Below are 12,341 nucleotides of genomic sequence, written 5' to 3'. Positions count from 1 at the left end.
TTCGTCATCGCCATACTGGCGTATCACCCGGCGTAATGGTATGGGGTGCCATTGGTTACACGTCTCGGTCACCTCTTGTTCGCATTGACGGGACTTTGAACAGTGGACATTACATTTCAGATGTATTACGACCTGTGGCTCTACCCTTCATTCGATCCCTGCGAAATCCTACATTTCAGCAGGACAACGCACGATATAGAAAATGTTCGACTGCTGCCCTGGCCAGCACATTCTACAGATTTCTCACCAACTGAAAACGTCTGGTCATTTGCGGCCGAGCAAACTGTCGTGTTGAAGCTCCATGGACAGCTGTACCTGTACACGCCATCCAAGCTCTGTTTGACTCAATGCCCAGCCGTATCAAGGCCAGAGGTGGTACTGATTTCTCTGGATCTATGCACCCAAATTGCGTGAAAATGTAATCACATGTCAGTTCTAGTATAATATATTTGTCTGTTGAATACCCGTTTATCATCTGCATTTCTTCTTGGTGTAGCAATTTTAATGGACAGTAGTGTATACATTCAGATTTCATGCCAGTCGCATAAGAGTGGCACTAGTAAAGCCTGTATGAGGTTGCAAATGAGATTCACTTTAAGTACGCGCTGTAACGGTCGTGAGCGTTAGTTATCTTTGAGATTGGGCGTGGTGAGTTGGTGTTAGTCAAGAATGCCTTTAAGGCGATAAAAACGCTATTGTCAGCACCTCACTGAGTTTGTCGTGTAATGGGGCTCCGAGAAGCTAGATGTTCCTCCTGCGATATTGTCGAAAAACATGGCAGGCGTGTACCCACTGTACACAATGGCTGGCGGCGATGGTCACGGGAATATCTGGTCGCAAGAAGACCGGACTCTGGATGGACAAGTGGCACTTCCGAGAGGGAAGACCATCGTGTTCGACGTATAGCTCTGCTGCATCGTACTGCATCTGTAGCAGCAATATGAACAGCAGTTGGTACCACAGTGACACACCGAACTGTTACAAATCAATTACTTGAAGGACAGCTCCAAGTCAGACGCTCTGTAGTGTGCATTCTACTGACCCCAAACCACCTCATTTGCGACTTCAGTGATCCCAAGTGAGAGCTCAGTGGAGAGCAGGGTGGAGGTCTCTTGTGTTCTGAAAGTTGGTTCTACATCGGTGCTAGTGATAGCCGTGCGTTGCCTATAAGGAGGCCAGCCTGCCTGCATGCTGGACACGCTGGACCTACACCTGGAGTTATGATCTGGGGCGCTATTTCGTCTGACAGCAGGAGCACTCTCCTGGTTATCCCACGCACCCTGACTGCAAAATTGTACGTCAATTTGGTGATTCGATCTTTTGTAATGCCATTCATGAACAGCATTCTATGATGGTCACCCAACAGGATAACGTTCACTCACATACCACTGGTATAAGCCAACATGCTCGACAGAATGTCGACATGTTTCTTTCTCCTGTTTGATCACCAGATCTGTCTCCAGTGGAGCACATACGGGACACCATTGCATGACGATTCTAGCATCATCCACAGACAGGATTAACTGTCCTTGTACTGACCGACCAAGTGCAACAGGAATGGAACTCCATCCCACAAACTGAAATCTGCCACCTGAACGACCCAATGAATTTACATCTGCATGCTTACATTCAACATTCTGACGGTTACACCGTTATTAATGGAACAGCACTTCACGTTTGCAATAGGTTATCTCGCACTTACATTAACCTGTGATCTTGCATAGTTAATCACTTAAATATCTTAGCTAGACAGATTTATTCCCGAATTTCTTTACTCTACATTCATTACTTTTGGGATTGGAATTTTTTCTATCAGTACATATTTGGTGACATTTGTATCGTCGGCATTACGATGTGGTCTAACGCTCGCTTCTTGTCCTAATGGCCAGCCGTTGTGGCCGAGCGGTTGTAGGCGCTTCACTCCGGAACCGCGAGACTGCTACGCTCGCAGGTTCGAATACTGCCTCGCGCATGGATGTGTGTGATGTCCTTAGGTAAGGTTTAAGTAGTTCTAAGTTCTACGGAACTGATGACCTAAGATGTTAAGTCCCATAGTGCTCAGAGCCATTTGAACCATTTTTTTGTTCCTAATATTTCATCCCAGCCTGCGAGTCATACTATATGATGCTGCAAAGACGTAGTTACATAATTTCTAAAAGTAACTTTCTTTAGCTAGCCGAAACTGACAAACTGTTTCTTTGCAACGATGCAAGGTTCCAGTTGCCACATCATCCGATCGCTGTGTAACGGCACACAATAATAAGGAATAGGAAATTAGGAATTTTTATTGAAACTCATTCGCATTGCCACAGGCAGTATCAAGTTAAACCAGAGACACGAGTCTGAAGCAGGAAGCGTACCGGTATGTCGCAAGTGGAACATACCTTCGACACATTACGTCACTCTCTGCCGAGTAAGAAATACGTATTCAGCAGAAAGGAGGCTGCCACAGAAAACCAAGGGAAGAGAAAAAACGATATCCGTCAGCTCGTAAGATATGGTGCAAGAAACTATCTCTCTTATTCATCCACATGTAGCGAGGACCTGATGAAGCAATTAACCGCCTTTTAAGTGAATATAGCAGAATAAGGAGGACATATACTGTCATTACAAACCGAGGCTCACGTCACAGCCTCGCACTAGCTCCCTTTAAATACTCCAGTTTTCCAGCTCTCCGCAGTTTCTCATTGGGATTGGTGGCATCCACAGTAATAAACTCGGTTCTACACTCCTGGAAATGGAAAAAAGAACACATTGACACCGGTGTGTCAGACCCACCATACTTGCTCCGGACACTGCGAGAGGGCTGTACAAGCAATGATCACACGCACGGCACAGCGGACACACCAGGAACCGCGGTGTTGGCCGTCGAATGGCGCTAGCTGCGCAGCATTTGTGCACCGCCGCCGGCAGTGTCAGCCAGTTTGCCGTGGCATACGGAGCTCCATCGCAGTCTTTAACACTGGTAGCATGCCGCGACTGCGTGGACGTGAACCGTATGTGCAGTTGACGGACTTTGAGCGAGGGCGTATAGTGGGCATGCGGGAGGCCGGGTGGACGTACCGCCGAATTGCTCAACACGTGGGGCGTGAGGTCTCCACAGTACATCGATGTTGTCGCCAGTGGTCGGCGGAAGATGCACGTGCCCGTCGACCTGAGACCGGACCGCAGCGACGCACGGATGCACGCAAAGACCGTAGGATCCTATGCAGTGCCGTATGGGACCGCACCGCCACTTCCCGGCAAATTAGGGACACTGTTGCTCCTGGGGTATCGGCGAGGACCATTCGCAACCGTCTCCATGAAGCTGGGCTACGGTGCCGCACACCGTTAGGCCGTCTTCCGCTCACGCCCCAACATCGTGCAGCCCGCCTCCAGTGGTGTCGCGACAGGCGTGAATGGAGGGACGAATGGAGACGTGTCGTCTTCAGCGATGAGAGTCGCTTCTGCCTTGGTGCCAATGATGGTCGTATGCGTGTTTGGCGCCGTGCAGGTGAGCGCCACAATCAGGACTGCATACGACCGAGGCACACAGGGCCAACACCCGGCATCATGGTGTGGGGAGCGATCTCCTACACTGGCCGTACACCACTGGTGATCGTCGAGGGGACACTGAATAGTGCACGGTACATCCAAACCGTCATCGAACCCATCGTTCTACCATTCCTAGACCGGCAAGGGAACTTGCTGTTCGAACAGGACAATGCACGTCCGCATGTATCCCGTGCCACCCAACGTGCTCTAGAAGGTGTAAGTCAACTACCCTGGCCAGCAAGATCTCCGGATCTGTCCCCCATTGAGCATGTTTGGGACTGGATGAAGCGTCGTCTCACGCGGTCTGCACGTCCAGCACGAACGCTGGTCCAACTGAGGCGCCAGGTGGAAATGGCATGGCAAGCCGTTCCACAGGACTACATCCAGCATCTCTACGATCGTCTCCATGGGAGAATAGCAGGCTGCATTGCTGCGAAAGGTGGATATACACTGTACTAGTGCCGACATTGTGCATGCTCTGTTGCCTGTGTCTATGTGCCTGTGGTTCTGTCAGTGTGATCATGTGATGTATCTGACCCCAGGAATGTGTCAATAAAGTTTCCCCTTCCTGGGACAATGAATTCACGGTGTTCTTATTTCAATTTCCAGGAGTGTATGATTACGGTAATGTAGTGAATCTATGTCCTAGATGCTCCAGCATAGTCTATGAACTAGCCAAAGATGCACTCGAGATGATAGACTTCACCTGCTGAACTTCACGCTGCTCGCTGACTGTCTCCTTACAACACCACATCGCAGAGCGCTGATAGCACTGAACTTCAACACAGAAGCCAGCAATAGGGCCTCTTGTGGTCCACGTACCTGTTCAACACCCAGGCGCCCCCAGGTGCTGAAACCTATCAGACCGGTAGGGAGGACTTCAACTGACAACGTGAGTACCAATCGGCAATTCGCCGCAGAGCCGAGGTTGCTAACATTATTGCCTGGGCGTGCAGATACAGAGCTGGCTAAATAGACGACAGCTAGAACCCAACACGCAGCTGAATGAACCATCAGTCAGGCTGATGCTGGAGAGCAAGGCGTTGTAAGCACAGTGAATAAATGATAATGTTGTACAAGCTTCGAAGACGCATCACACTTTCCCAGTAGCCATCCTGACTCCACACTAGGCGGTTCGCCGCTCGGCCACCTGCAGCAGCCAATGTGTGTTGTGGAGATTGTATACAAGAAGAGCTGTCGCCGTGTGATTTATTTGGCACTAGGGCCCACTACTTGTGTACCTTTAGTCCACTAGCTTCTCTGATAAATGTGGGAAACTGCATTGAAGAACAACTACAGATGCTTGCCCACAGAATTCGATACCTCATTAGTTTGTACGCGTATTTTAGATTCACTCTGTGTACAGGGTGCGGCTGCTGAATGACGAACCCAGAGTACACTGAGAATGAAATGGGGTTTTTTGTTAAGTTATAGTGGACAACGTGACAAATTTTTTGATGAAACTATAGTCTTTTTTGTGGCAATGGAAAAACCGTTCGAAGAAGACTGTTCTGTTCGGACCCGCGGCGTAGATTTATCGTGAAAATGTCGCGGTAAAATCATAAAAAGTGTTTCACATTAAAATGCAATTTACTATAGATCTCTTTAACACAGTGGTTGCACAGAGTATTATAACTATTACGGAATAGATAAATGACAAGTTTATCGCATGTAGCGTCGGTTGACAACACGACGATATTTGGTGGTCGCGATACATTCTCGTCTGGCTCTATCACATTCCCATCTATCTCTGTCTTGTTACTGCTGTCTCTACTGCCTTTCAACAACTCATGTATGTGATCCGTAGTCGTTCTAACTCTTGCTGGTCGCTGTATGTCCGATGGGCCAGCTACGTAATTGCTTTGCAGTTTTTTCATTTCCTTTTTGACGCTGACGTAGCTCTTGCATTCGGTCGCCATTGGACTTTCTAGGCTTTATCTATTAGTTTTGACACATGCTTTCTCTGACTTCTGTAATTCCTAAAATATTTCCGAATAGTATGAGTCGATATTTTTCACCATTGTATAATTTTCAGTGTAATACATTTTTCACTTATATTCCGACAAATAATTTTATCGTCTGACTTTGGATCTTAGTTGCGATCCGCGAGCTCTTCATAATGACACACGAATTAATAGTCTTGTTAACAGCGTTTTGACGCTACACCAATTTATGGCTTTACACAAAGCTCATTTATAACAGTCATGAACGTGCGCCTACAATTGTATGATGACGTCACAGGCAAAACAAATAGTGCTCGACAAACATGTACAGAAGATCTATCCGTTGTGGGCTCTGTCACTATTTTCGAATTATTAATGTCGTTCATAGGATTTGTCGATCTGGAAAAAGCGTTCTAAAATTACAATGGTGCAAGATGTTCGAAATTCTCTGAAAAATAGTGGTAAGCTGTAGTGGATAGCGGGTAATATGCAATATACAGAAAGACGGGTAATACACAATATGTACAAGACCCAAGAGGGAACAATAAGACGAACACAAGAACGAAGAGCTCTGATTAAAAACAGTTTAAGTCAGAGATGTAGCCTTTCACCCCTACTTTTCAGTCTATAGATCGAAGAAGCAAAGACGGAAGTTTTAACAGTGAGTTTAAAATTTAGGGTGAAAGGATATCAGTGATAAGATTCGCTGATGACATTGCTATCCTGACTGAGGAAAAATTACAGGGTGTGTTGAACAGAATGAACAGTCTAATGAGTACAGAATATGGATTGAGAGTAAATCGAAATAAGACGAAAGTAACGAGAAGTGGCAGGAATTAGAACAGCGAGGAATTTAACACCAGAATTGGGGATCACGAAGCAGACGAAGTTAAGGAATTGTGCTACCTAAGCAGCAAAATCATCCACGACGGATGGAGCAAGAACAACATAAAAAGCAGACTAGCACTGGCAAAAAGGACATTTCTGGCCAAGAGAAGTCTACTTGTATTCAACGTAGGCCATAATTTGAGGAAGAAATTTCTGAGAATGTACATTTGAAGAACATAATTCTATGGTAATGAAATATGGACTGTGGGAATACCGGAACAGAGGAGCATCGAAACATTTGAGATGTGGTACTACAGAAGGTTGTTGAAAATTGGTCGACTGATAAGATATAATCGCCGACGAAAGGAATATATGGAAAAGACTTACAAGAAGAAGGGGCAGGATGATAGTACATCTGTTGAGACAACTAGGAAGAACTTCTGTGGTACTAGAGGAATCTGTAGAGGATAAGAATTGTAGAGGAAGACAGAGACTGGAATACATATAACAAATAATTAAGGACGTAGGTTGCAACAGATACTCTGAGATGAAAATGGTGGCACGCGGGGGGAATTCGTGGCGGGCCGCATCCAACCAGCAACAATACTGATGTGTCAAAAAAAAAATTCTAGTTATTATCTGTTCAAATCTTTCGATACACTGTTACACAAGAAAGTTCAACCGGTTGTAACGAGCGTACGGACGTTGTCACCTCAAAAGTAAGAAGCTAATGTTGCCGCAAGCCACCATCCCGCCTCCATGAGAAGATGTCCCACAAATGTCTGCCCTCCGTACCAAAAGTAAGCACACGCGTAATTCGTGTGTGGTTTGTGTCTTTTTTCATCTCGCCTGTCGAATCACATTATCAAAATGTTGAACTTAACAATGAAACATGCTATAAAGCGATTTGAGGCAGAGAACACTGAACGTTGAATTTCATCTGGACTTATCGCAACACTGGTGTATTTCGTTGGGCAGTTCATGCCTCCGGAAATCGTCGGTGTTTACCTGTAGACTTCTTGTGTTTATTTTCCTCGATGATTGAAGTCCAGAGGTGATAACCTTCGTGAGCGCGCAGCCCAATTTGTATTTCCCGAAAGACAAATCTAATAACGTGCAAATACTGAGAAGCTCTGTAATTACGTGGGTTGGAACTTAAATAGTGGCAACTATTTATTCACAACCGATACAAAAGAGTTACATGTTTGCACCTGCTACTGTCCTTCAAAGTAGCCACCAGCGTTGTGTAGAACCCGTTGCCAGCGATGTGGAAGGCGTAGTACACCGTTACCAGAGCCTGTTCTGTTGATGGTACGAATGGAGTGGTCTACCGCCTGTCGAATCTCTGGAACAGTTCTGAAGCGAATGCCACGAAGTGGTTCCTTCATCTTCGGAATCAAATCAAAGTCACACGGACTTAAGTCCGGGGAATATGGCGGACGGTACAGTACTTCCCAGTCCCATCGACCGAACAGGGCAACCACAGCTTGCGCTGTATGCGCCAGCGCATTCTCATGCAAAATGATGGATGGGTGGCGCAGAAAGTGTCGCGATTATTTCGCAGAGCTGGTCGCGGGTGTTGCTCCAAAAACGAACAGTAATACGACTTAAGTCCTTGTGACTTTGATTTGATTCCGAAGATGAAGGAACCAGTTCGTGCCATTCGCTTCAGAACTGTTCAAGAGATTCGACAAGCAGTAGACCGCTGCATTCGTACCATCAACAGAACATGCTCTGCTAACGGTACACTACGCCTTCCACATCGCTGGCAACGGGTTCTACACAACGCTAGTGACTACTTTGAAGGATAGTAACAGGTGCAAACATGTGACTATTTTGTATCGGTTGTGAATAAATGCGGAACGTGTGGGGCATCACTCACGTTGATCCCACATGGACTGCATTATGCCCAGTGGCATGGCTAACAACAACTGAGGCTATTTGTTTGTTGGAACAGTAGGTACTTGAAGCTATAGAAAGTATCAGTGAGACAGGGACCACTGCATGATTTGCTCATGGTTTTCCAAATAACGCTACGTTCATAAACAGATATACCGCATCATTTTGTAGTTCTCTCAGACACCATTGAGAGAAAAGTAAGCGATTTTGAAATCATTGCCAAGCAGTTGTCAACGGATTTAAACGTAGAAAGGAGGAGATACGTTCGAATGTTCAAAGAACACGTACATTCGCATATTCAAGCTGCCTCAAAGTGACATGTGTGTAACGCCGATGCAGAAATGGTAGTTGCATTTTATCATCAGTTGCTCTGTCCGCCCCCGTTAGCTGAGTGATCAGCGTGGCAAAATGCCACGCCAAGGGGCACTGGTTCGATTTCCGGCTGAGGCAGGAGTTTTTCTCCGCTCAGGGACTGGGTGTTGTCCTAATCATCATTTCATCCCCACCTCCGACGCGCAAGTCGCCCAATGTGTCGTGAAATGCAATAAGTGCTTGCCCTCGGCGGCAGATCGTCCCCGAATGGGAGACTCTCGGCCCACAATGCCGTACGCTCATTTCCATTCTCATCAGTTGCTGTTATTTTTCGTTGGCGTATTTTATTCTTCACACTTTCGGTTTCCTAGTTTTTTATTTTCTTTCCAAAGTCAGATCGCTAGACTACCATCCGTCGTAAAAGAATAATGTATCTATTTTTTTGTCGCATACGTTGTGAAAGACTGAATGCTTTCACGAGAAAGTCGTCGAACGGCCGCAACAGCAAACAGGTGGGTTTGAAGCACACAGGTAAACAAATGAGTTTCACCTGAGCGATGTTCTTGCGTACATTACTGAAGTAGGACAGGCATTGTGAGACCTCTTTTGCTGGCGGCGGGACAGTGATTTTCAACGCTGTTGGTTACTATTTAATCAAATTCCACACGTGTTATGTTGTTCTCTGCGAAAACTCTTTCTAGTGACACAGAGAAAAGTATATCTGCATTTAAGAACAGTCGGTGTCATACTTTGGCAGATATAAAGGCCAAGAGTTACTTGTCTATATCAGAAAATACACCCCATGGTCCACTATAGTTTAACGATAACCACATTTCGACACACACAGCCGGAAAAAAATTATCACACCTTGAAAGGCGACGTCGATTTTGATCGGACGACGACATACGTCACCTGAGGGATAGCAGATGCACTGATAATGGTTTCAGTGTCCATCGCTTGCGCCTTTATCCCGCGGTTGTGCAGGGTCGGCGTGGTTAGGTATGAATTTGGCACGATAATGTTATGGGGTGGCCGGAAGCACTTCCTGCTGCCACCCCGTACCCCCCGGGACGGAATGAGTGCACCCCAGCTGTCTGCGTCTAGTGTAATCCATAGAATAGTGCAAACATGTTAAGATGTCTGCGAGTCGTGTAACTGGGGCGGGACGTGGGGACCAGTCCGGTATTCACCTAAGGGGATGTGGAAAACCACCTAAAAACCACATCCATGTCGTTGATCCGCCGGGCGGATTCGATCCGTGGCTGGCGCGTCTACCCTAGTCGAGGAAGTAGCGCATTAGCGCTCTCGAAAATGGTTCAAATGGCTCTAAGCACTATGGGACATAACATCTGAGGTCATCAGTCCTCTAGGCTTAGAACTACGTAAACCTAACTAGCCTAAGGACATCACACACATCCATGCCCGAGGCAGGATTCGAACCTGCGACCGTAGCAGCCGCGTTGTTCCGGACTAAAGCACCTAGAACCGCTCGGGTACAGCGGCCAGCTTAGCGCTCTCGGCTAACCTGGCGTGTATAATGGTTTCAGTGTCATCCGCCAATAAATAGTGGAGTGGCATAGCTAAGAGAGCGCCATCTGTGTCTACACAACACTCAATGTAGTGCAAAAAAGTGAAGCAAGCAGGCAACCATGCCACAGAGACGCACTCATGTTTTCTGTAGTCGACTGAGAAAGTTTTAAATGGATCAGATTTTGGCTCTCCGAGTGGAGGGATTGTCCTTTCGGAGAACTGCCACAAAAGTTGAACTTTCTCTGTCATTTGTGCAACGATGCTGGTATCAGCGGTCACGTGAACGCTCTCACATCCGTAGACGGGGTACTGGACGTCCGTGCAATACAGACTCCCTACAGGGCAGTCGCATTGTAAGGGTAGCAAATCGGACAGCTACCTTAGAACAGGTAAAAAGGCTTGTGAGCCCAGACTTGTCAATAACAACTGTTGCGAACTGATTATTAACACTGTAACTACCAATACAAATACCTCTAGTCCGTCTTCCACTCACTTCATAGCATCGACGTGCATGGCTCGACTGGTGCCGTCAGAGGAGAGCCTAGAAGATGAGATGGCGCGCCGTTGTCTTCAGCGATAAAAAAAAAATTCTTCCTGCACGCAAGGGATGGTCGTTTGCGCGTGCAATGTAGACCTGGTGAGCAATATCTCCCAGAGCGTATTCGTCCAAGACACTCTTGCCCCACCCCAGGCCTTATCGTTTGCGGTGCTGTAAGCTACAACTCTCGTTCACGTTTGCTGTTTCTGGAGTGGACGCTAACCAGTGCTCGGTACGTGCAGGATATTCTTAGACCCGTTCTTCTGCCATTCTTACAACAGGCAGGTGATGTATTGGCTCTACACGATAATGCTCGCCCACATGCTGCTCTTGAAATTCAACGTGCTCTGCAAGACGAGCAGCAACTGCCCTGGCCAGCACAACGTCTGGACTTGTCTCCAATCTCGCACATGTGGGATATAATGGGACGAAAAGTGACTCGAGTGACTCGTCAGTCAACAACTGTTACAGAACTACGTGAACAGGCCGAGCAACCATGGAGTAACGTAAGCCAGGACAATATTCGCCATCTGTACGATCGACTGGATGCCAGTGTCGCCGGCTGCATTGCCGCCCCTGGAGGCTACACCGCTTACTGATGTGGGTGTTTCATCGTAGGTCGATACCTGGTACATCTGAACCTCTTGTGCTATTGCTCTGTAAATGTAATCATTTCATGTGCTCCATATCCACTGTTGTAATAATAAATACTGAGTGAACTGAAAACCTCTAAAAGGGTGTACTAACTTTTTTTACCGCAGTCTACTTACTTGTTGTGGATATATTTTCTAGAGTAGCCTGTCTTAGCTGCCTCATCTCTACCTTATTCCCGCGCACTGCTGCTGTCATTGTAAAAACGAATACTCCACACTTAGAATATGGACACCAATAAATAAAAGAGTATAGGAAATCGAAACCTTATAGTCAGAGAATCCATCTGTTAAAGGCGTGGAAAGATGGAACACACCAGTTCGCCTCCGCATAATATCTGTACCAACAGTCGCACACTGATTACGAGAATAGTAGGCATGCTGATCATACATCAGCCACAAAAAACACCTCCTCAGTACAAGAAATTACAACTTAGGACGATAACAAAAACAAGGATACTTTGGTATTATACAGTAACGAAAAAGAAAGAGTTCTAATCGATCAGATGAAACTGGAAAACCATGATTTTATTTTAACGACCAAAAATAAAGGGTTGGTTTCAAACAAAAAGAATTTTCAGTCTCCAGCGGAGTAAGTGCCGAGCTGAAACATAATGGCAGATTAAAATTGTGTGCCGTATTGGGGCCTGAAGTGGGAACCTTTCCCTTTTGTACGCAATTGCTATAGTGACTGAGCTTTCCAGGCACAACTGAAATCGCTAGAAAGTTTCAAATCAATACATATTCCACTGCAGAGTGAGCATCTATTCCGGGAATTCCAGAGTCACAGTATTATTGCTTGCTAGTTTCACTGTCGATTTCTAGTAATTGCTTTTCTCTTTCTTTCTTTATTTTTGCACTAGCTGAGTACCCGGAGCTGCCCGGCTATGTATTTACTCCAGTCTTCTATGAGACCATCTCCTGCTTCTCCGTCTCCGTCGACCTCTTCCTCTCCCTCCCTCTGTCTATATCCTCCTACCCCTCTCCTTGTTGATCTCCTCCCCTTTCCTTCCTATGTCCATCTCCTGCTCTCCTCTCTCCGTGTCCATTCCCTACTGTTCACATTAGCTGTCCATTTCCTCCTCCCTCCTGTCTGTTCATCTCTTT

Source organism: Schistocerca piceifrons, chromosome 4 (genome assembly GCF_021461385.2).
Source record: "Schistocerca piceifrons isolate TAMUIC-IGC-003096 chromosome 4, iqSchPice1.1, whole genome shotgun sequence".
Lineage (NCBI taxonomy): Eukaryota > Metazoa > Arthropoda > Insecta > Orthoptera > Acrididae > Schistocerca > Schistocerca piceifrons.
This window is presented reverse-complemented; position numbering follows the sequence as displayed.